This window comes from Dama dama, chromosome 20 (genome assembly GCF_033118175.1).
Source record: "Dama dama isolate Ldn47 chromosome 20, ASM3311817v1, whole genome shotgun sequence".
Taxonomy (NCBI): domain Eukaryota; kingdom Metazoa; phylum Chordata; class Mammalia; order Artiodactyla; family Cervidae; genus Dama; species Dama dama.
In genome coordinates, this window is record NC_083700.1 from 35,973,532 (window position 1) to 35,997,452 (window position 23,921).

Consider the following 23,921-nt stretch of genomic DNA (forward strand, 5'->3'; position numbering starts at 1 on the left):
GCAAGTTTGATCCCTGGGTCTGGAAGTTCTCCTGGAGAAGGAAATGGTAACCCACTCTAGTATTCTTGCTTGGGAAATCCCATGGACAGAGGAGCCTGGCAGTCTATAGTCCATGGAGTTGCAAGAGAGTCAGACAGGAGTTAGTGACTAAACAACAATTGAATGTATTAGCTGGATGGTTTTATCCATATTTATCACATGTATCAGTGTAAAATGGGAGAGAGGCTTTTGACAGGTATGTGATGGGGAAAGGAAATAAAGGCAGAAAAACTGAGGAAAGGTAGCAAGGGGAAAGGAGACAATGAGTGTATAGCAGGTCCTTTTTGGCCTTTTAACACCGTGTCTTTGACAGCTGGTCTCCAGGACGTAGTTTAATGCCCTGCTCTTGAGTGGGGTCAGGACTGCTCACATTTCCCTGGGCAGAATACCATTGTTTACATGGCATGTTTCCACATGATTATTCCTCCCCCCAGCCCCCCATATTATAACCATTCTTCTTATAAATTCAAAGACATCTATTGTTAGCTGTTATTTGGAATATTATATCCCACTCATTTTTCTTTTCCCACTATTAACACAGACCCTGCTTGGAATTAAGGACAGTCACAAATTTACATTCTGCCTTTCCCCAGTCATGAGCATTTAATGGACAGAAGCACAGCCAGAGAAGTAGTAGCTACTTCTGATTTTCATGGAAAACTATTTTCGAATTGTACTTTGTGCTGCTGTCTGAATGTGCTTTCAAAATGTGTGTTGCAAGAAGTGTAGTCAGCTTCTCAGTGGCTTGCTAAACAGGAAGCCGGCAACATATGCTGCTCACGTGGGAGTTCTCTAAAGGGTCAATTAATATGGAATATTTAATGAAACACTTGATACTCACCTTCCATGATTTTCAAAGTGCTTGTCCTAAAATAGATCTGTAACAGCTGGTCTGAAAAAACAAGCATCATGCCTCTGTGCCCAGTAATGTCAGGAGCCTTTTCCTGGGGGTGTGGGGTGGTGTGGTTTAATGAAAAGACTTCAGGCCAGAAGTCAGGAGACCCAGGTTCTGGCCCCATCTCTGTCTCTGACATGTGGCCTTAGCAAATAGCTGCTTCTCTTTGTCTCCACCTTCCATACTTAAATCAATGATAGAAAATACTTACAGATACGATAATTTGCTAAAAAGCAGCTAAATGTTTTTTACACATATTTAGATTTCACTTTGTCTTTCATGAGGAGAGCTTTGGGACCAGCCAGAAATATTTGTATCCCAGCTCTGGCACTTAACTTTTCCCAAGTTCATAAAATTGTTAGTTTCCTTGCTGAGTCTCAATTTCCTCCTATAAGAGGCTAGAAATACTAAAAATCTACTTTGCAGGATTGTGGTGAGAATTCAGTAATATATGTAAAATGTCTGGGTATAGTAGGTATTCAGCAAGATTTTATTTCCTCCCTCCTCCCCGTACCTCCTTGATCCTCTTAGGTCTAAGAGGCAGGAAGAACACGATCTTATCTCTGTTCTGCAGAGAAGGAAATTGAGATGTGCAGTGGCTAAAGGACCTTTCTCAAGGTCACAGACAGGAAGTGGTAAAGTCAGGACTTGAGTCCAGCTGTCCTAATTCCAAATTCAGTGAAGTTTCCCATTCCTGGTACCTAGCTTAGCTGATGGATGGTGAATTGCAGGAGCTTGGAGAAAGCAAGGCCTACTCTGAAAACGTAAAGTGACATTACTATGTTGGTACTGAAGTTTTCTGTCTTTAAAATGGAAGCTTTTAAAATAATAAAAGCAGTTTTCAGTCATTTTAGAGTCTAATTATCTAGTTTGTGGATTATTTGCTTTTTGGTAATTTCAGAGCTCTTCTGCTTTCTGTTTGGTTCTGTTTTCATGGGAATTTGTACGTATGACTGATTGATGAATCAAATTATCCATTTGTCTGCTAAATATTAGGCTTTGTAGTAGATGCTTAGGATTCAAAGGTGATTAAAACTCAGTCCCTGACTCTGTGTTGCTTTCAGTCTAGAGCATGGATTTTACCTCAGACGTGCCCTTATAAGACAGGGGGATGGGAAGGGAGACTTGAGTTAGAATGATGAACATGGCAAATATTTGGTAGGTGAGTGATGCTCTTTTGGATGCACTGTTAATTTGCTGATGTGCAGGGCATGGCATTAATGGCACAAAGTGCATTGCGTGTGTGCCTGGCTCCTGGTATTTCTTTCCATAGACATTTGTCTACTGCCTGCCCCTGTGTGCAGGGCACTGAAGGCGTAAAGGTAAATCAGGGAGTTTCTGCTTTTGAGGGCCTGGGAGAAAGCAGGTTTGACCTTGGAAGGAGGCGTTTGCAAAAATGCACAAAGAAGGTTAAGTCCCTGAAGGCCACAAGGTCAGTGCAAAAGTGAACGCAACTGGATGAGAGAGACGAGACCAGGAAGAGGACAGACGTGAGTGGTTACTAGAGAGGAAGAAGGTTTGTGAAAGAAAGCTGGGTGGGGTGCATGTGTGAGAGAGAGGATGTGGAGGCCTGCAAGCTCTCCCGCTAACCTAACCTCCTGGCTGGCCACCTCTCCCTCCCTCACACCTGTCTGAACCCTTCCTCATCCTGCCTGTGCTCTTTAGGTGACTGACCACTCCTCCTTCCCAGGTCCATTGCCCCTGGCTGTGTACTCCTCAGTCCGGTCTGGATCTGCAGCCAGCCACTTTCACCCATACTCCCTTCGCCTTCTGTGACCTCAGAGGGGCCTTCCTGGAGCCCCCTGCCCCGCAGGCTTTCCTGTTCTCGCCTGTGAGCTGAAGAGAGCCGCTGAAGCCAGCACTGCCGGCTGCGTTCACTGTCCAGCTTCACTGCGGCCTCCTGCTGCCTTTCTCACTGCTTTGGAATACCTCAGGTTCTGGCTTCCTCTCATTCCCGCTTCACACTCCAATCTGCAAAAGACAGACTTCCTGAGCCCCCGCCTCTCCCCCAGTCCCTGCAAGTTCACCTGGCCCTCACCATGACCACCCAGCCCTCCTGAACTTGTCCTTGGCCCCGTCCACCTCATCCACTCCCTGTGATGGTGACCATTATTACTGTTACGAGAGGGAGTGATTGTCACAAACTCTCCAAGTACATGTGTACAGTTTTTGGCTTTCTTACTCCCAAGAGAGGAGTTGGGGTCTCGAAGGGAATATTTAATCAATGAAAATCCCAGAGGGAACCAGGTGTTATGAAAACTTTGAGAAGTTCAGCATTTTGCATGAACAGTACTTCTTTTGGTTTGTGGTCTGCAGAACCCAGTGGTGTGTTTGAGTGAACATCGACCGACAAACCAGAAGCTCCCGTCATTTTTGTCATTTCCCAGCAGGACTGAGGCTGCATGGCCCCCCTTGCAACAGTTCACAGTGTCTGCTTATTTTAGTAAGCCTTTTTTTTTTTTTATGGTAATGTTATCTTTGAATTAGTGCAGCTTTCACTTAATCACATATGTGGTGCCTAACAAAGGAAAGTAGATGTAGAATTATTGATCACTTACTGATACTCCAGAGTGCAGATTTAGCAGATGATTATTAAATTCCCTGGCAATTGACTTGCAAATGTAAAAAAGCGCTTGTTGGCTAGTTAAAGTTTGTTAGCTTAGTTCATAGTCAGTCACACAAGAAATGCTTGACTTCAAGTTTTTAATAATGACAGAGTGCTTGGAAATAGAATCTTGCATTTGCCCATAAACTATACTTGGAGATTCAGTAGAATATAAGGCATTCATCTACAGTGAAGAGGAAGCAGGAACTGAGATTTCTGGAGCTCAGGATGAGCACCTCCATGAAAGATTTGGGTGCCTCCAGAGATAGTGTTTAAGGAAAGAATGTGATATAATTATTGTTTATCAGCTTCATCCTGATAAATTCTAGAACAAGAAGCTGGATTCTTGAGCATATTTATGCAGCAGTCCTGATAGTAAAGCTTGTTGAGTTTTTAATCTTTTCAAATGTATAGTTATACTTAATGACCTTAGTTAAGAGAAAAATAGTAAAATTTGGTAAAGGATTTAATTTTTCCCTTCAATGTTTAGTAAATGATTCACCAGTTTTAATGGTACATATAAATTCTCACCTAGCTAGCACTAAACTTTTTGGTACCCTTGCTCATTTGATAACTACCTAAAGCCCTCCTGGGTTTTATATAAAATAAGCTAAGTAAAAAAAAGTGCACTTAAAAAAAATAATAAAGAATACTAATAAAGCCCTTACTTCTCTACAGAAGATGAGAGAAAATGAATTTCTTAAACTCCATGTACTTGCAATAAGCTAAATGTAATTTAGGTAATCATTAGGGAGAGTTCGTAGATTCTGACTTCAAGGCTGAGGATGTTTAATTTACTCCCTATTCTAATACATGGCATTGTGTAGTAGAAAGCGTGTGGGCCTTGGAGACATCAGCCTGGCTTTGAACCCTAGCTATGCCACTTACAACCTTGGGCAACTTAATAACTCTGATCTTGGGTTTCCACATTTACTAAATAGAGATAATACCTATTTGCAGTGTTGTAAGGATTAAATTAATTAAAGTCATGCATATTTTATTTGGCACTTGGAAGATACTCAATAAATGTAGATTCCATTCCTTTCATTAAGCCTTTTTTTTTCTTTCCCCTCCAACTTCAAGGAAATAACAGGTTGCAAGTTAAAATGAGAAAAGAGGGAGGACTGAAAGTTAGGTTGCCAGTAGTCAAAACTATAAATCATGGACTCAGGAGCTCAAAAACCATGTTCATCTTGGACTATGGAGAATGCAGCCAAACTAATTCACATACTGCATAAGGCTCTGGGGAAGGATGGTTCTGTTTGAATCGACCATTATAGTAACTGATTTTATTTTTCAAAGAGCTATACAGTTGTGGAGCTGGAAGACGCCTCAGAGATAATTGTAGTTCAGCTCCTTCATTTTAAAAATGATCAGTCTAAGACCCCTAATATATGCATCAATTTTCCCAAGTTTACTTGGTTTCCTGAATCATAGCACATTATTTTTTTTCTCAAATCACAACGCTAATAATGACCCAGAACTTCAAGAGAAGTTTAAATCATATTATTTCTTAAAAACAAACCAGAAAAACTCTCTAAGATTGGAAAGTGATTGAGTTCAGAATTTCTTATGTGAGGTACTTATTATGAAGATCTTATTCACTCCCGTCCATCTATCAATCCATTCATTGGACAGAATAGTAAAGGGGAATCAGTGAGAATGGGGAACACAAGATCTCAGGCTTTGGAACTCAGAATGTCCTGAGAGAACTGACAAAAGCATTGAGAAATGATTAAATAGGAAAAGTTGTGAAGTCCAAGATCTCATGCTTCAAAGAGAAAATTCTTAGCTATCCAGAAATTTAGCCATCCAGAATTACTCAGCTCCTAAGAGAGCTGAGCTTTTGCCATTTCAAAAGAGATATCACAGATGTGTCCCCCATTGCCAAGAATATGGATATTCATTAATGGTGACACAAAAGCATTGTTTCTCCCAGACTCTTGAGTTCCATGGGATTGGGGACCATTTGTTCAACTTTATGTTTCCAAGTCATACATGGCACAGAGTGAGTGCTTCTATGAATGGCTGTGGCATGACTTTAGTAACATTAGCCTTAATATTGCTTGGACAAGAATGCCAGATATTATTCTATCCTTCATTTTAATCACAGAATGCAAAAAAATATAATTCTACCAGTTTTGTTGCAGTGGGAGGCAGTGTGGTTTATTGGAAAAAATATGAACTTTAGTGTCAGACTGACCTAGGTTCACATCATACCACATGGGCTGTGACTATGGGCAAATCCCTTAATCTCTCACCATCTTAGTTGTCTTGCTTGTGAAATAGGATTCTTCCTGCAGAGTGGTGCAAAGAGCAAGTAAATTCTGTTGGGCAAAATAGCCAGCACAGTACTAGGACACAGTAGGCACTTAGTAATGATGGGAGGTCCTCTGTCTCCCACCCCATCTAATCTTTTCATGATACAGGGCTTTTCCTACAGTTTATTAGATGGATAACCTTTTGTTGGCCTTTGGCAAATTTTTCTTTTCTGTTGTACTCTGTCTTTCTGCAGATGTTTTCTTGAGATCAGTTGAATCCAAGCTTTAGAATATTGTGGCTTAAACGTGATTTAATGTGTATAGTTTTATCTATCGGTGATTTCTTATATGACAACTGTGATGTAACAAGAGGCCTATAGTGACACTGGGAGACCTTCGTTGAATTCTCGTGCTGTCACTAGCCAGCTTTGTGATCTCGGAGTCTCAGATTGCTCAATTTCTCTGAGCCTCCATTTTCTCTGATAACCGGGGAGTGGCATTTACAGTGAAGAGAACGTGGGTTTTAGAGTCCTGAGTTTGGATGTGGTACTGATTAGCTGTACGGTCTAGGGCAGCTCTTTGGCCTCTCTATTCTCTCAGCTGCCTGTAGAGAAGAGCACCGTCTTCTCTGTATGTTGTTAGAGTATTTGTTAGGAGATGATATATGGCAGGTTCCTTCCTCAGAGCTTTGCACATTAGAGAGCGATAATAACAGTTCTTCCACTAAATACAGTTATGGTTGGTATTATTAATGCCAGTTTCCCTAGATGCTTGAGAAATTCATTAAGAGAACTTAATCATTAAAGAATCATTACGTTCTTTAATCATAAAGAAGAACTTTAGCAAAGACAATCATTTTTCAGGATCACATAGAAAGTAATAATGGAGTATTATGTAGCTCTGAACATGATGATTGGTCCTCCCCTGTTTACATAATTGTCACTTGGGTTAACTTATAGATCTCTCTCTCTCTCAGTTTCATCTTAGTTTTTTTAATTTATTTTTTTATTGAAGTACAGTTGATTTGCCAGTGTTGTGCTAACATGCTATATAACAAAGTGATTTAGTTTTACACATAAGCATTCTTTTTTAAATATTCTTTTCCATTATGGTTTATCCCGGGAGCTTGGCTATAATTCCAGTTCTTTTCTTTTATAAATGGCATGATTATAAATGCCCTTGTACAGATTATTCCTCCTTCCCCGCTTGGATTATTTCCTTCAGCTTTATTTTCCAAAATGAAGTTTTCGGGTCAAAGGATATAAACATACTTGCAGTTCTTGTTAACATACTGTCAGATGGTTTGTAGAGAAATATTTCTAATGGACAAAAAAAGGGCAAGACTTCAAAGTCTTGGTTGAAAACAAGGACTTTGGTGTCATTTAGAGTTGATTCATACATCAGCTGCTTATTGCTAAGTGAGCAAATGACTTACTAAATCTGTTTTTTCACCTGTAAAATGGGTGATGAGTGCTAAGTCATCGTGTTCAGCTCTTTGCGATCTCACGGACTGTAGTCTGCCAGGCTCCTCTGTCTATGAGATTCTCCAGATGAGAATACTGGAGTGGTTTGCCATGCTGCCCTCCAGGGGATCTTCCTGACCTCGGGATCAAACCTACGTCTCATGTCTCCTGCATTGGCAGGTGGGTTCTTCATTGCTAGCGCCACCTGGGACGCCCCGATAAGTAGCTACCTCACGGTAACTGTCAGCACATTGCCTGTGGAAGGTGTTGAGGGCTCACCCTTCACCATCTGTCCTGAGTTCGTTTTTGTTCCTCCCCAACTCCCATCAGCTCTCACTTGGCCCTCTGCCTCCTCCAAGTTGGCATACACTCTGATGGTCTCCCCATGCCAATGCATTCTCCTACTGTCTTCAGCCTTGAAAAAGGATACTTAAATCTGATCACATGAACCCTTTCATCACTCTTAGAAAGCTTCCCATGCTCTGAGGGTGAAGTCCAGAACCTTGAATAGGGCCCCCTGTGATCTTTCCCTCCATCCTCTCCAGCCTCAGTTTCCCTCTTTCTTGCTCATTCTGCTACAGCCATGTTGGTAAATATTTTTCCACTACCAGAATTTGTCACCACTTCTTTTTCTTTTGGATTTGAAACTTGCCATTTGTCTTGTTTCTTGGCTTTTAAGTTTTCCTTGTGCAAGCTCATCATCTTTGCTTAAAGACTGATTTTTTTTTTCCCCCAGTAGACTTAAGCCTTGTGATGGCAGGGCCCAGTGAGATTTTATTCACTGCCAAATTCCTGGGGACCAGCACAGAGCCCAGCATGGAGCACTCAGTAAATCTTTAGGAATGTATAATAGTAACTTATTATTAGCAATTATCACAACAGAGAAGAATCTTAGGTCTTAATTTGTTAAAAGCGTTTGTGATTTCAAATTGCTCTGTGAAATTAAATGTCTAGGGTTTTCCAAGGGCCTTTAAAAACTCGCATGTGTCTTGTAATTAAGGTCTTTTTTGCTTTTTTTCTTATATAATCTTTCATGTCAGTGAGGGCAAGTCCGAAGAGAAGAGGACACATTCTTGTGTCAAATTTAGTTTAGCATCCGGCAGTCTTTCATCTTTGCCAGCATCTTCACCCAAGACCTGTAATGGCATTACCTGAGCCGTCTGGGAGGCTCGGCACAGAGCCATCCCGAGCCAGGCAGCAGCAGGACTTGATGCCGAAGATGAACATTCCTAAGAGATTGGATTATACTCGGTCTGTTTCCTTGCAATTGAGACCTCCGACCGTTTTGGCTTGTATCTCTTAGGAGTGCAAGCTATTGAATATGATGCTGTTAACTTCTGCAGGTGTAAAGCCATATTTTGTTCATTCAGAAGCAGAGTTCATTCTGTCAGTTGATTGAACTCATACGATATTCAAACTCTGATTAGGCGCAGAAGGTTTAACAAACAGCTCGAGTTATAAGAGGGATCTGTTTCGCAGGATCGTCTCCCTTCATATACGTTGTTTCCCTGTGGAAGAACTTCTGTTAACGTGTTAGAGGAACACCTGGGTCTGTGTGACTCAGCGTCTTCTGGGTCTTCTCTTTGAGACCTGCTAACTTGCAGAGAGGGTGGTGGTTTTCTGTTGTCCTTTCATATATTGGGGAGACTGAACAGAGCAGGTGCTGGCCTCACGGTGGGGGGGCTTACAGTATTTTTTGGAGGCAGAGGGGAACAGGAGAACTTGCATGCTTCAGCCACACTTTCCCGTGTATATTAGCTTTTATCAATGAATAGTTCCCATTTACATTTTATTTCTGTTTCTGTGGTATCTACTGCTCGTTAAGTTTCTCTCTCAGTAGAAAGGGGAACATTTATTGCTTTGCCCTTGGGGGACTGTGACGCTTGTGATGGCTCAGCCCATAGACCAGTGACTTCACCAGACTCAGCTATTGGTGATGGGGCTTAGGCCTCACCAAGTGCAAGTTGCATGGTCCTCACTGGGCTCTGTGGGTGAGCTGAGGCACTTGTATGTAGCACTTGGGTTTTGTGGGTTCAGCTTGGACTTTAGTTGCAGGTGAGGCTGGGGGAGGGGTTGGATCTTTTTAGTTATTTGGGGTGGAATAGCATTTGCTGCTTTTGCTGTGTTTCAGTCAAAGCTGCAGGCCAGTACTTCAGACTGCAGTAGTGATGAAGTTTCACGAGGGCTATTGTGTGAGCTTCCTCCTTTAAACTGTGAGAATGAGGCCAAGGTGGAAAGTGATAAAGTGGCCTCACCACATTTCGTTAATTTCATTCCAGGACAAACAGAGGAGGGCTCTGGAGAAACTAAGGTAATTTTGCAGTTTATCCAAGATCTTAATAGACCGCCTATCATCATATGACCATGGGCTTCTCTGGCAGCTCGGTTGGTGAAGAATCTGCCTGCAATGCAGGAGACCACCTGCAGTCAGGAGACCTGGGTTTGACCCTGGATCTAGAAGATCCCCTGGAGAAGGAAATGGCAACCCACCCCAGAATTCTTGCTTGGAGAATTCCCATAGACGGAGAAGCCTGGTGGGGCTACAGTCCATGGGGTCGCAAAGAGTCAGACATGATTTAGCAATTAAACCACCACCAACACCATCATATGACCAACCTCAACCCCCTCTCACCACCCCCCACCCCACACACACACCTCAAGCAGACCAGGAAAGCACCATCTCTGCAGCGGGGCAGGCTGCAGGCTGCAGAGACAGCCCCAGAGGGAGCTGAGGTGCATGGTGCTCAGTGGGACAGCAGCAGTGTTCTGACACTTTAACAAGTTCCTCTGCTCTGTCAAATACGACTTCGGTTTGTTACTTAAGTTCCTACCATTGGCTCATAGAACTATGGTTTCACCTATAGAAGAGTTAAAGAATTTCTTAAGAAGCGAACACAAAGGAAGCGGAATATCCTTACTTAGGAAATATGTTCTGCATTCTTGGGTTTAGATAGACCAGTGAGTCAGTGAAATTATTGCAAACCCAGACGTTAAGATGATGATTACAAAGGCCTGTGCCTGTGACACTCAGATTCAAGAGATTAGGTTTTCTTAGAGAATCAAGGAGGAACTAGAGTGGTTTGAAAAAATATGCTTTGGTATCATCTGGCAACCCACTTCAGTGTTCTTGCCTGAAGAATTCTATGGACAGAGGAGCCTGGCAGATTACAGTCCATGCGGTCACAAAGAGCTGGACAGATCTGAGCTGACTGTAACTTCAGTCATCAGAAAAGGAACAGTGGTAGACTCAAAGGACTAAGTAAGCTAGGCGAAAGGTTCACATCTTGTGAGAGATATGAAGGGAAAATGGAGGTCTTACCTCAGGATAGACAGATACAAAAAGGAAAAGAGATTCCTCCTAATAGCACAAATTAGAAAGGGTAGTGGGCCTGTAGAAATATAGTTTAAAAAGAGAAAAAAAACAAAAAGACTGGAACAATTTCTGAAAGGTTTTCACAAAGATTCAGAAAATAACGCAAAGTGCCCTTTTAAGGATTCAGCTAGAGTCTGAAACAGGAGCAGTTGGAAAGTAGATTTTCATAGCTCAGAGCTGGGTGTGGTTTTGTGTACTGCATAAAGATTTTTGCCAGCAGAGGTTGAAATGCAACTGACTTTGTTTTCCTGGTGGATCCAAGCCAGGCTTTACTTGTGCCCAAGAAGGGGCACCTTCTGAGGCATGTAAAGCATTCTTCTGCCCTTTGGCTTGAGATGGCTCTGGAATAGTAACACCAAGTGGTTACAGCAAGTTTGCCTTTGAGAGAGAGGTACTAAGTACTGAAGAGTTAAGTGAGTGAGTCTCAAGGTAAAGGAGCCAAGTTTAATTGAGCCTGCAAGGATCACTTACACCCTGAAGGCTCCTGCTCGGGTTCTTTATGGAGTTAGGACTCTTAAGGGAAGGCACAGGGGAGATGAGGTATGTTTTAGGAGCCAGCCCAGACCTGGCTAGAGGTGACCGATAGGAGTATCTGACTTGGGAAGTAAACCGTTCATTTCTGCCCAACAGTGATAGCTCTAAAGTGGAAGAGAAAGAAAGGCAGGGGCCTCTGAATCTTTCTCAAAAGAAAATGGAATCAGCAGAGGAAAATTGAGTATGAGGCCTGTTGTTGTTTGTTGTTCAGTTGTCCAGTCATGTCTGACTCTGCGACCCCATGAACTGCAGCATGCCAGGCCTCCCTGTCCCTCACCATCTCCCGGAGTTTGCCCAAGTTCATGTTCATTGCATTGATGATGCCTGACTTGTGGCAAAAAAAAAAGGGAAAGAAAGATACTGAGGACCTGGTCATTAAAATGGGTAGGGACCTCTCTAGTGCCTCTAGATGCCAGTCCTCAGAACTCCAGGGATGTGGCTTCAGAAACAGTGGAAACAGCATTGGAATCTGCTGAAGTTGAGCTGGAAGAAATGTGGGGACCAACATGGTTTTCCTCAGAAAGCGCTTCTCACAGCCTGAAGCAATGACACCGAAGAGGCAGTTGCAACAGATACTAGGGCCCAAGACAAAACATTCCTGCTTATGAAAGACTGTGGGGATGGCTGACTGTACTAGGCAGAGCCCACATTCATTCTGTATGTGAGTGAGTGAGTGCCAGAAATGTGGGACTCAAAGAGCCACTGCAGCTAAGAGGCTTTGCCTATGCAGGTTGGGAAAGAAAGGCTCCACAATTAGGACCTGAGGGGCCCGGGGCTGCCACCATTGCACATTTCTAGATGGCAGTGGCCATCTAGAAGAAGGCCGTGGCCCTTCTTCCCTTTCTCCTGTTCCTTCCCTTTTCTATCTACACCCCTCCCTGTGCAGGGAACAGGTACTTCAGTCTTTTGGGAATTGACCCTCTGTCTCCCCAACTATCCCTGATGTTTTAGTATGCTCCCTTAGTAGATTCCAGAGGGCCTCTGGCCTTTGTGGTACTTTATGGCAGCTCTTTCCCTCCTCAGCCTCCCTTGGCAGGGGTTCCCTTGGCCCTGGGTCTGAAGGATAGAGTGGAGAGGTGTTGCTTTAAGTTGATTGGCTGTTCTTCTGGCTCAGGGATCTCTCCTTCTTTTTAAAAAATAATTTGCTTATACGTTTTAAACTTTTGGTTGCACTGGGTCTTCATTGCTGCAAGTGGACTTTCTCTAGTTGTGGCGAGCAGGAGCTAACTCTTCATTGCGGTACACTGGCTGCTTGTTGCAGGGGCTTCTCTTGTTGCAGAGCACAAGCTCTGTCTAGGTGCTTGGGCTTCTGTAGTAGTTGTGATGCACAGTCTTAGTTGCTCTGAGGCGTGTGGAATTCTCCCAGATCAGGGATTGAACCCGAGTCCCTTGCATTAGCAGGTGGATACTTAACCACTGGACTGCCGGGGAAGCTCCTCTCCCTGTTCTTTAGTATTGTTATTTCCCTGTTTCCATTCTTCTCTTTCTTTTCCTGGCCCCTTCATATTTGAGGGATCTGGCACAGTTGTAGCCCTTGGCTTCCCATGAGGGTTAGGGCTTAGCTCCATACCAGAAATGTCAAGAAGATGGCAGCCGTGATCTGATGTGATAAGTGCATTCTGTCATGTTGAAAGCAAGGAAGTAATGCCAAAATGATTTTACTTTCAGTTTGTTTATTTTGAAGTGAGAGCTCCTGGCTGCTGGCCTAAGAGCATTACTAACTTAGCCTTATTGGGAAAATGTATCCTAAATTCTAAAGACTAAAAACTTTAATGGAGTATATTTAAAAGTTTTTAGTAAATTGAGGCTTACCTATACGGTGTTAGTAAAATATAGGTATTTTAAAAGCATGAATCTCTTTACATTTTGTGAAATTGTTGTATTGGCCCCTGAAAACCTTATGGTGAAATTAAAGAGCATTTTGGCTATAATGCTTGAAAGTAGAATAATGATATATATGTGGATGGTGACTGCAGCCATGAAATTAAAAGATGCTCGCTCCTTGGAAGAAAAGCTATGACAAACCTAGACAATGTATTACAAAGCATAGACTTTATTTTGCCGACAAAGGTCCATCTAGTGAAGCTATGGTTTTTCCAATAGTCATATATGGATGTGAGAGCTGGACCATAAAGAAAGCTGAGTGCCAAAGAATTGATACTTTTGAACTGTGGTGTTGATGAAGACTCCTTAGTGTCCCTTGGTCTGCAAAGAGATCAAACCAGTCAATCCTAAAGGAATTCAACCCTGAGGATTCATTGGAAGGACTCATGCTGAAGCTTCAATACCTTGGCCACCTGATGTGAAGAGCCGGCTCATTGGAAAAGACCCTGATGCTGGGAAAGATAGAAGGCAGGAGGAGAAAGGGGCGACAGAGAATGAAGTGTTTGGATGGCATGACCCATTCAATGGATATGAGTTTGAGCAAGCTCCAGGAGATGGTGAAAGACAGGGAAGTGTGGCATGCTGCAGTCCATGGGGTCGCAAAGAGTTGGACACAACTGAGTGAGTGAACAGCAGCAGCAGCAGCATTGTATTAGTGTGGTGATCGGGAGGTGTAAACAGCCGGGAAATAGTTGTAGGTCTTTCCTACTCATTTCTCATTTGACATACATCTCTTGGATGCGTTTTGCTTAACTCAAATGGTAGAGTTTACCAGCAGTGTTAAGACTTACATGGTCCTTTTCCTCAAGAAGAAAATGTCGAGTCCAGCAGGAAGGAAATGACGCTAGTATTTGGCAAGCAGAGATGGAAGTGTGAAGAACAGCTTCTGTGCTGAGGTTTACATCTGCCCTAGTCACTGGCCACGCTCACTAGCAAAGTCAGGAGCATTCCTGAGTCAGTGTGGCAGGAAACAGTGGGTCACGCACTGATTTCATCCCTGCCTCTAGGAAGCAACACCTCGTTGGTGTTTTTTTTTCCTTTCATTTAAAAGGAAAAAAATCGTTATATATATTTTGTGATATCTGTTTTTCAAATATCCAGATACTGTGATTTTGTGGGTCACTTGTATGTTATTTACTAAAACAGGATTATAGTATGAATGATGGAGCTTTTTTTCAGGGCGGGAGAGAGGATGTATGGACTCTGTGTCGCCCTTGCTGCGTATCTTCTCCCTATCCGTTTGTAAGGTGTGGCAATCTGGCTAGTCACTCTGGTCCTCCCATTTCACACAGTGTTTGAAAGTCTGAAGGCAGCATCAGAGATGCACTTTGAGTTGTCCCTTCCTTTTAACAAATGACCGTGTGTCACAGTATCAGCTGGAAAACGAGCAGGTTGGATGCAGGTATATTTCATCTGTGATTAGGGATGAGAGGTAAGCCCATAAATTCCAACCTGGAAAGGATGTGCAGGGAAGCCTGCTCTGAAAATGTCCTTGTTCCCCCAGCAATTTCTTTGACATCCTCACAGCCATGGCTCCCTCTAGCCCCCTCCCCAACATCCTTCTTCAGCTTGAAATTCAGGCTTGGTGCAGTGAGCTGTAGTCAGGCTTGTGGCTGCTCCAGGAGGTGAGCTGTGACTCATTCATGACTCATTTGGCCAGTTTTGGTTTCCTTACAGTCAATTAAGCAAATGAATGAAACAACCCAAAGCACAAGTTGCAAAGCAGAGCTAATGAATGAATTTGCATATAGCGTCACTGCTGTTTCTCCAGATTGTCTTGTTTTTAAAAATTCTCTAAGAAAAATTGGTTAGTGTTAGAATCTAGATCTCTGATTTATAGTCTAAAAATTAGACCTGGAATCTGATTTACCCTTTGATTCTAAGCTAATGCTCTTCTATTTCTAATCCAATGCACAGTTCACCCATACATTAAATACAGAATTTATCATCGGCCAAATGCAGTTTCCTCAAATTTAAGTCGTAGAGGTTTCCCATTAGCATTCAGAAATGCAAGTTGCATTAAGGCATTTGTTGATTATTTAGGTTATTTTCCAGGTATTTAAACATTGTATGCTTTCAGGATATTTTTGACAGCAGTTCACATTAAAAAAGTTTTTCCAGTCTAGGGACTTCAATTATTCCCTCCGCCCCCAAATCATAGAATTGATGTGCCCTCGCCTTTCACATATTAAAAAAAAAACAAAACTCTCCTTTATCTGTCAACTTGCTTCAGATTTAGCAACAGCAGAGTTCAGATATTTTCACCTTTTTGATGTCTCTGCTTCTCTGATGTTGCTGTAGTTTCAGAGACTTGTTTCTTTTCTCATGGGGTCTTCCTGCTTCTTGGTTCTATAGCCTCTGGGTACATTGTCTTTTCTTAAAATATTTATGGTTTTTGAGATTTCTTGAATGAAATCTTTCAATATCTTCAGGATAAAAATCCCAAATATTTTAATTCAACAAAGCCCTGCCCACAGTGTTGGCTTCATCACTCGTCTCCCTCCCTACCCCTGTCCTTTCCGTCAGACGTTGGCCTGAGCAGGCCATGTTATCCTTCATCTTCTGGTCCCTGCATCTGCCACTCTCAGGAAAGGCACATCTTCTCATCAGACCTGCTGGTTGACTCTCAGATGACTTCAGAACTTACACGGGTGACGGCCTTGGCTGATGCCGCCCCGTTTTAAGATGCCTCTTCTCTGCTTCACTGGCTTACCTTCCGTGTCTTAGCACTTAACAGGCCCCGCTGTCCCCTGTCTCTCCACAGTTGGTCTGCGAACCTCTTCAATGAACAGGTGATTTCTTACTCATTTTGGTAACTTGAGTGAATGAATGGACAAAATGTTTGTCCTCATTATTCTGTTGTGGAAATGTATCCCTAATTTCTGTGAATGAGGACCAGCTCTATGTGACTGTCATACGCTTCCTTCTCTGTTTCCCTTGTTCCTTGAGTGTCTTGCTGCCCGGAACATTGTAGGAGAGACCACAGTGGTCTTTGCACAGTGGATGCTGCTGCTTGACTTCTGTAAAAATATGTTTTGTTGTTGTTGTTTAGTTGCTAAGTCATGTCTGACTCTTCTGTGACCCCCCTGGACTGTCACCCGCCAGGCTCCTCTGTCCATGGCATTTCCCAGGCCAGAATACTGGAGTGGATTGCCATTTCCTTCTCCAGGGGATCTTCCAGACTCAGGGATTGAATCCGCATCTCCTGCATTGGCAGGCAGGTTCTTGACCACTGAGCCACCAGGGAAGAGTGATGTTTTACCTCTTTCCTAAGCCTCATTGACTGTGCCAAAGCCTTTAACTCTGTGGATCACAACAAACTGTGGAAAATTCTTAAAGAGGAATACTAGACCATCAGACCTGCCTCCTGAGAAATCTGTATGCAGGTCAAAAAGCAACAGTTAGAACTGGACATGGAAGAACAGACTGGTTCCAAATTGGGAAAGAAGTACATCAAGATGTATATTGTCACCCTGTTTATTTAACTTATGTACAGAGGACATCATGTGAAATGCCAGGCTGGATGAAACACAAGCTGGAATCAAGATTGCCGGGAAAAATATCAATAACCTCAGATATGCAGATGACACCACCCTTATGGCAGAACGTGAAGAAGAACTAGAGAACCTCTTGGTGAAAGTGAGAAGTGGAGAGTGAAAAAGTTGGCTTAAAGTTCAACATTTATATAACCAAGATCATGGCATCTGGTCCCATCACTTCATGGCAAATAGATGGGGAAACAATGGAAACAGTGACAGACTTTATTTTTTTGGGCTCCAAAATCACTACAGATGGTGACTGCAGTCATGAAATTAAAAGATGCTTGCTCCTTGGAAGAAAAGTTATGACGAACCTAGACAGCATAGTAAAAAGCAGAGACATTACTTTGCCAACAAAGGTCCCTCTAGTCAAAGTTATGGTTTTTCCAGTGGTTATGTATGGATATGAGAGTTGGATTATAAAGAAAGCTGAGTGCCGAGGAACTGATGCTTTTGAACTGTAGTGTTGGAGAAAACTCTTGAGAATCCCTTGGACAGCAAGGAGATCCAACCAGTTTATCCTAAAGGGAATCAGTCCTGAATATTCATTGGAAGGACTGATGTTGAAGCTGAAACTCCAATACTTTGGCCACCTGATATAAAGAACTGATTTATTTGAAAAGACCCTGATGCTGGGAAAGATTGAAGGCAGGAAGAGAAGGGGATGACAGAGGGATGAGATGGTTGGATGGCATCATCAACTCAATGGACATGAGTTTGAATAAGGCTCTGGGAGTTGGTGATAGACAGGGAAGCCTGGCATGCTGCAGTCCATGGGGCTGCAAAGAGTTGGACATGACTGAGTGACTGGACTGAACTGAAACTGAACTGAAGCCTCATTGCTCTGCATTTTAACTGTTGCTTGAAGTATACGTTCTTTGCTTTTCTAGGGTGTTTTCCTTAGGAAGGGCTCAGTGTTTGACTTGAATGGAATTAAATCACGTTTGACGTAATTGCTTTAAAATGAATGAATGAATTACAAGTAATTGCTTTGCTTTGGAGAGCTGTAGGAGTCTTGAATTGTGCAGCTGTTATTGCCCATGGAGAAAATGTTAGGGAATTATCTTAAAAGTAGATTCCTTCCAACCATCTCATTGACCAGTTGGCTCATACAGATATTTGCCAGCTGTAACCTGGCTCCATCAATTAGCTTAATCTATGAGAGGTGAATATATTGTATGGAGGAAAGGGATGGAGGAAATTTAGAAGCTATTATTCCTAGTACTCAATGGGATCTTAGACAAACTTTCAAGTGCCCTGAAAAGTTGTCACCCTCCTGTGATCTATTCAAAGCTATAGACATTCTTGTAGTTAGGTTTTTTATAGGAGTTTCTTTCTTGCAATATTTCTCCTTTCATATGCCTTCGTGCACAGCTATATTTTGCTTAGTGTATGGTTTTATCTTAATAATAATATAATGATTTATAGATTCCTTAAAGAGGATGTACTAAGTCTGAAATTTCCTGAATGTAATATTTGGAAATTCTAAAAACAGCACATAATTTAAGTGGTTAAGTTTTCATCACAACTTGTTTTGGGAATGCAGGTTTTCTTTATTTGAGAATGCAGGTTATGTGTGTGTGTCTTGTCTGTCTGTGTGTAACATGGGTATTATTTTTAACAAAGCTTTCTGTTTTTGACTTTTTGTTAGAAGTTTACTTTTCTTAGGAACTATCCCTCCTGAGGCCTTTTCTTTGCCTGAAATAATTAGAAATTCTTAAGTAACCATTTCTATGATTCACTAGTAATGGCTCAGAAAAATAATTCCACACTTGAAAGATACGGAATCTGTTTAGTTCTGTGTGTGTTTTAGGGCACGAAAGAGTGGGAAAATACTCTGTTCTCAGATCAACCTTTTTTTCAGTATTCTTTCCTATCACCTTAAAGAATGTTTAACTTAAGCTCAGTAGAGGTATATTTGTTTCTATTCTAGGGATGACATCTGAGAAAGTCTAAAGTTTTTGCAGCATTTATATGTAGCCATTTTACAGAATAACTTTAAAGAGTTTATCCTTACCAGTATTAAAAGGTATCTGTGATGGCTCGGATGATAAAGAATCTGCAGTGCAGGAGACCTGGGTTTGATCCTTGGCTCAGGAGGATCACCTGGAGAAGGGAATGGCTCCCACTCTAGTTTTCTTGCCTGGAAAATTCCATGGACAGAGGAGCCTGGCATGCTACAGTCCATGGGGTTGTGAAAAGACAGAGTGACTAAACTTTTTTTTTTTTTTTAACATATTTTTAAATGAAATAAACTATGGAGTTGTTACTACCCTAAGATAAGCATATAAGCCCCTTTTTAAATTTCCTTGAGGAAATCAAAGTTTATTGAATTGAAATTAAGAAGTGGAGGCTTCTGAGTACGGTCATAAAGATAATGGTCAAAACTGTTTTGTATTTGCCATTCAAACAAGACAACCCTGAGACCAGTGGTGGAGCTGTCAGATTTTAATCTGATCGTTGTGTGAGCCAGGCTTATGCTAAAGGCCAAGGAAGAAAATGTAACATTCCTCTTTACCTATGACTAAAAGAACATTTACAAAATTTTTTTTAATTAAAAATTTTTAAAAGATTTTTTAAAATTTAGACCATTTTTGAAGTCTTTATTGAATTTGTTATGTTATGTTTCTGTTTTATGTTTTTTGGCCATAAGGCACTTAGCTCCCTAAACAGGGATTGAACCTGTTCTCCCTGCAGTGAAAGGTGAAATCTTAACCACTGGACTGCCAGGGAAGTGCCTAAAAGAAAAATGAAATTTTAAAAAATTTTATATTGGAGCATAGTTGATTAACATGTTGTATTAATTTCAGGTGTTCAGCAAAGTGATTCAGTTATACATATACATGTATATATTCTTTTTCAAAATCTTTTCCCATTTAGGTTATTACAGAGTATTGAACAGAGTTGCCTGTGCTATACAGAAGGTCCTTGATGTATTTTAAATGTAGTGGTGTGTACAGGAACATTTCTTTATTTAATGATAGTATATTTTATTTTTCCCCTGTATTTATTAAGTAATGAGATTCAAATTTTATGCTTCAATTAAAATCTGAAGTGTTGCAAATATGGTTGCAGGAATGGATAGATGAGCCCTCGTTTTCTCCCTTCCTTTTAATAATCTCTAAATTTGGAAGTGAGCTAATTAATGGAACTGACTCTGAGGACATTTGTATTCACAGTTTGAAACGAGTAGATTTTAAAGAACCATGGGCCTAAGATGTTCTTTGCTGATGAAGGTAGAGGATAACCAGGTAGTTTCTGGAGAGAGACTGTCTTTTAGGGAAGTATCACTGCTATACCACTACCAACAAAACAAACCTCTTACACCCTCTCAAGTGTGAGCAGGACCAACAAATCAAGACGAACAAAACACATCGTCCCACCCCAAATAAACATGCTGGGAAAAAACTGTTGATACTATTTTCATTTAAGCCTAAAAATGTTAAGAGGTTTTAAAATATATTCATATGCTTTTCATTACTTTGTTATAAGTTTCTTTTATACAGTCATATTCTGTTTATTGTGGGGATGTGTTCCTCATCATTGGAATATATGTCAGCTTCCTGTTGCTGCTGTAACAAATTACTACAAATTTATTGCCTTAAAACAACCCAAACTTATCATCTTGCAGTTCTGAAGGGCGGAAGTCCAGGATCAGTTTCACTGGGCTAAAGGAAAGATGTCATTAGGGCTAATTCTTTCTAGAGGCTTCAAGGGCAGAATCCACTTCCCTGCCTTCTTCAATTACCAGTGGCTGCCTGTATTCTTTGCCCTGTGGCCCCCTCCTCCACCTTCAAAGCACGTCATTTCAGTGTCTGCTTCTGTCTTCACATTCCCTTCTCTTCTGTGGTTTATAAGAACACTTGTAATTGCATTTGTTGTTATTGTTCAGTTGCTAAGTTGTGTCTGACTCTTCGCGACCCTGTGGACTGCAGCATACCAGGTTCCTCTGTCCTCCACGATCTCCAGGAGTTTCCTCAAATTCATGTTCATCCAGTAGGTGATGCCATCTAACCATCTCATCCTGTGCCGTCCCCTTCTCCTAATTGCATTTAGGACCCACTCGGCTAGTCCAAGATGATTTCACCAACTAAAGATCCTTTATTTAATCACATCTGCAAAGTTCCTTTTTCCACAAGGTCATGTTCATAGGTTCTAGAGATTAGGATGTGGGTGTCTTTGGGGGCCATCATTTAGTTCTACCTCAGAGCACTTTACCAGTCTTCACAGCACAGTCCTCATAGAACTGGGTTTCCCAAGGCATGCTTCATGGTTGCTGTTTTGTTTCCTTTCAAATCACCTCAAATCAGACATGTCTTTGCATATTTTTCAGGTTCTGTCTATGCAGATGACTGTCCTTCCCTCCCTCCCTCCTCCCTCCCTCCCCTCACTCTCTGCCCTCCCTCACTCCTCCTCTTCCTCTCTCCCTCCCTCCCCTCCTTCCCTTCCTCCCAGACAGAGACCTTCTGCCAGTCCCTCCATGATGCTGCCCAACTCACCATATCGGTTTCTTCAGCTGCATTGTCATTTGCTTTAAGTTTTCTCTTAACATCTACTTTGGTACTTGTGGCGCATTTCTAGTACTACGGTTTGCATATCTTTGTTAGTTGTTATGATGCATTACGATCGTTGCTAACACATAACATAATAGCAGGTAGAGTAAATGAACCAGAGGTCACTGTGGCGTAGGTCACTGAAACCAAGGAAAACACAGTTTAAGCACCAGGAATGCCCAGAGCCATGAGCCACGTAGACTCTCATTGCCTAAGTGAGCAGCACAGTCTTTCATGTGCTGTACCGGCTGGCTGTGAGAAAAATATTTAAGCATGTGATAGATTTATACTATTAATATGTAAATAGATAAATATTAATATATAGACAAAGCTGTTTCTCAAATGAGTTGCACATGGACAGTGCTTACTGTTCAAAAGTACATATTTGAAATAAAATAGTATGAGTTAAATTACTGAGAATTCATCCCCTTTTTCCTTTACCAAACCCCCAAATCTGAGGCATGGAATTTAGGTTTCCATGGTGCAGTGTTAGTTGTTCAGGTGTTGATTGTTACTGATAGTTGTAGGATTTCCAGCAGACCAGTGAGGCTCTCTGGGCCTCAGTTTCCTTATTTATGAAATGAAGAAGTATCTGACTATAATTCTTTATTAGAATATTTAAATTTTTTGCTTTAATGTTTATTAGATTTAATCTTTTTAATGTTTATTAGACTATTTTAATTTTTTGTTTTAATGTTGATGGACAGTCTGATGTATGTATTAGCATAGTCTGTATTGACTGAATAATCTAAAATTATTTCTAATGAGAAACTTCAGAGAGAGCACACGATCTCGCAAATCACATCACTTGAATTCAGCAGTTATTAAAGTTACCCTGTATTCTTTTTAAAAAGTTAGTGAAGTTCTTGGCTGCGCTGGGTCCTTGTCGCAGTCACGAACTTTCTATGTTAGTGGTGAGCAGGGGCTGCTCTCTACCTGCGGTGCACAGGCTTCTCATTACAGTAGCTTCTCTTGTTGCAGAACAGGGGCTCTAGAATGTGTTGGCTTCAGTAGTTGTTGCACACAGGCTTAGTGCCCTGTGGCATGTGGGATCTTCCTGGGCCAGGGATTGAACTGGTGTCCATTGCATTGGCAGGTGGATTCTTAACCACTGGACCACCAGGGCAGTCCTCGAAGTACCCATATATTCTTCAGGGATATGTCTTTTTTTGTTGTTATTTTTTATTGCCTGAGACACTCATTTCATGCTTTGACATGCACCTTTAAATGTTTGTGCATTTTCATAACAAACCAGAATGCCATGATCATATCTTGGAAAAAGAACAGTGCTTCAGTATAGTCTCAATGTACGGTCTACATTCAGACTTCTTATATTATCTCATTTTTTAAAAAATTAGTCCAAATAAGAGTTCAAGTACAACCTGTACTTTGCATTTGGATTTTACTTGTCCTAAGTCTCTTAGTCAAGAGCAGTCCCCTTTTCCAAGTAGGCAACATGATAAATAAATGTGGTCACTTGTCTTGTAGAATATCCCTCATTCTGGTTTGTTTTGCTTCTTCTTGGTGTTGTTGACTTGTTCCTCTATTGACTAGAATTCTTTTTTTTAAAAATTTATTTATTTTAATTGGAGGCTAATTACTTTACAATATAGAATTCTTTTAAACTGAGCATTAGCTCCAATGATTTGAATAGATTCGTTTCCCTGTTTGTGCAACAGTGGTGCAGTGCACTTCATTTAAAATCAACTCAGACAAATCGTGTCTAGTTGTGCCACTCACAGGCATGCTAAGTAAGACTGATCAGTGGATTCAGGTGATGGCAGTCTCATTCCTTTATTGTGAAGTTTTTTGTCACCTTTTCATCAGTTGTGTCACTGATTATTATTCTTTGCCCAAAACAATTGTTTTATTGATTTGCAAAGTTGTGTTTTTAAAAAATTGTCATTATTTCTTCCACATTTTTTGACTGGGGTATTTCAGTAAACAAAGAAGAATATTCTTTATCTTAGGTATTTGGTAACTCTGAAGGGTAATTTATATGTGAAAGGCAGGAAAAATGGTTCTTTCCCTTTGATTACCAATTTCCAGAGTAAGGAGTTGATGCCCTAGTTATTTCAAGTAATGACCAATGCATTCTTTTTGGCATGGAAGTGGGAAGTGAGGCATCTTTCTATTGTGTTGTCTCATTCTGAATTAGTGGATTTTTATACATTAAACGTGTCTTCATTAATGTAGTCATTATTCTTTTTGGCACTCTTAACTATCCTATGTTTGGCCAGTGGGAATCCCTTAGCGATTCCAGGAACTATTTTTTTTACATCAGTTTTTAAAAATATTGGTAAAAGATACATAACATAAAGCTTACCATTTTAACTGTTTTTAAGTGTACAGTTCTGTGGCATTGACTATATCTGTATTGTCATGCAACTCTCACGGCCACCATGCATCTCTGGAACTCTTTTCATCTTTCAGCACTGAAACTTTGTACTCATGAGACAAAATCCCCTCATTCCTCCCCCATGGAAACTACCATTCTATTTTTTCTCCCTTTGAATTTGACTACTTGAGATGCCCCACATTAGTGGAATAATACAATAGTTATCCTTTTGTGATTGGCTTATTTCACTTAGCCTTGAAAGTTATATCCACAGGTAGCATGTGTCAGAATTTCATTTTTCTAAGACTAAATAATATTTAGTTATGAATATATATACCACATTTTGTTTATCCATCTATTTGCTGATAGACGCTTGGGTTGTTTTTACTTTTTGACCATTGCAAATAATACTGCTATGAACATGGGAGTACAAATTT

At 41.2% G+C, this 23,921-nt stretch overlaps 1 protein-coding gene across 2 annotated transcripts in view; it reads left to right on the forward strand.

Annotated features, from left to right (window-relative positions):
- VAV3 (vav guanine nucleotide exchange factor 3) overlaps positions 1 to 23,921 on the forward strand; it is a 414,579-nt gene that overhangs the window by 10,370 nt on the left and 380,288 nt on the right. Inside the window, exon 1 of one of the 2 annotated variants that reach the window (XM_061121262.1) lies at positions 3,287 to 3,377. The exons of the other annotated variant lie outside the window; for it this stretch is intronic. The gene's annotated coding sequence lies outside the window, so the exon portion shown is untranslated. Of the gene's footprint in view, positions 1 to 3,286; positions 3,378 to 23,921 lie in introns of those variants that run through there. 2 annotated transcript variants of the gene reach the window in all.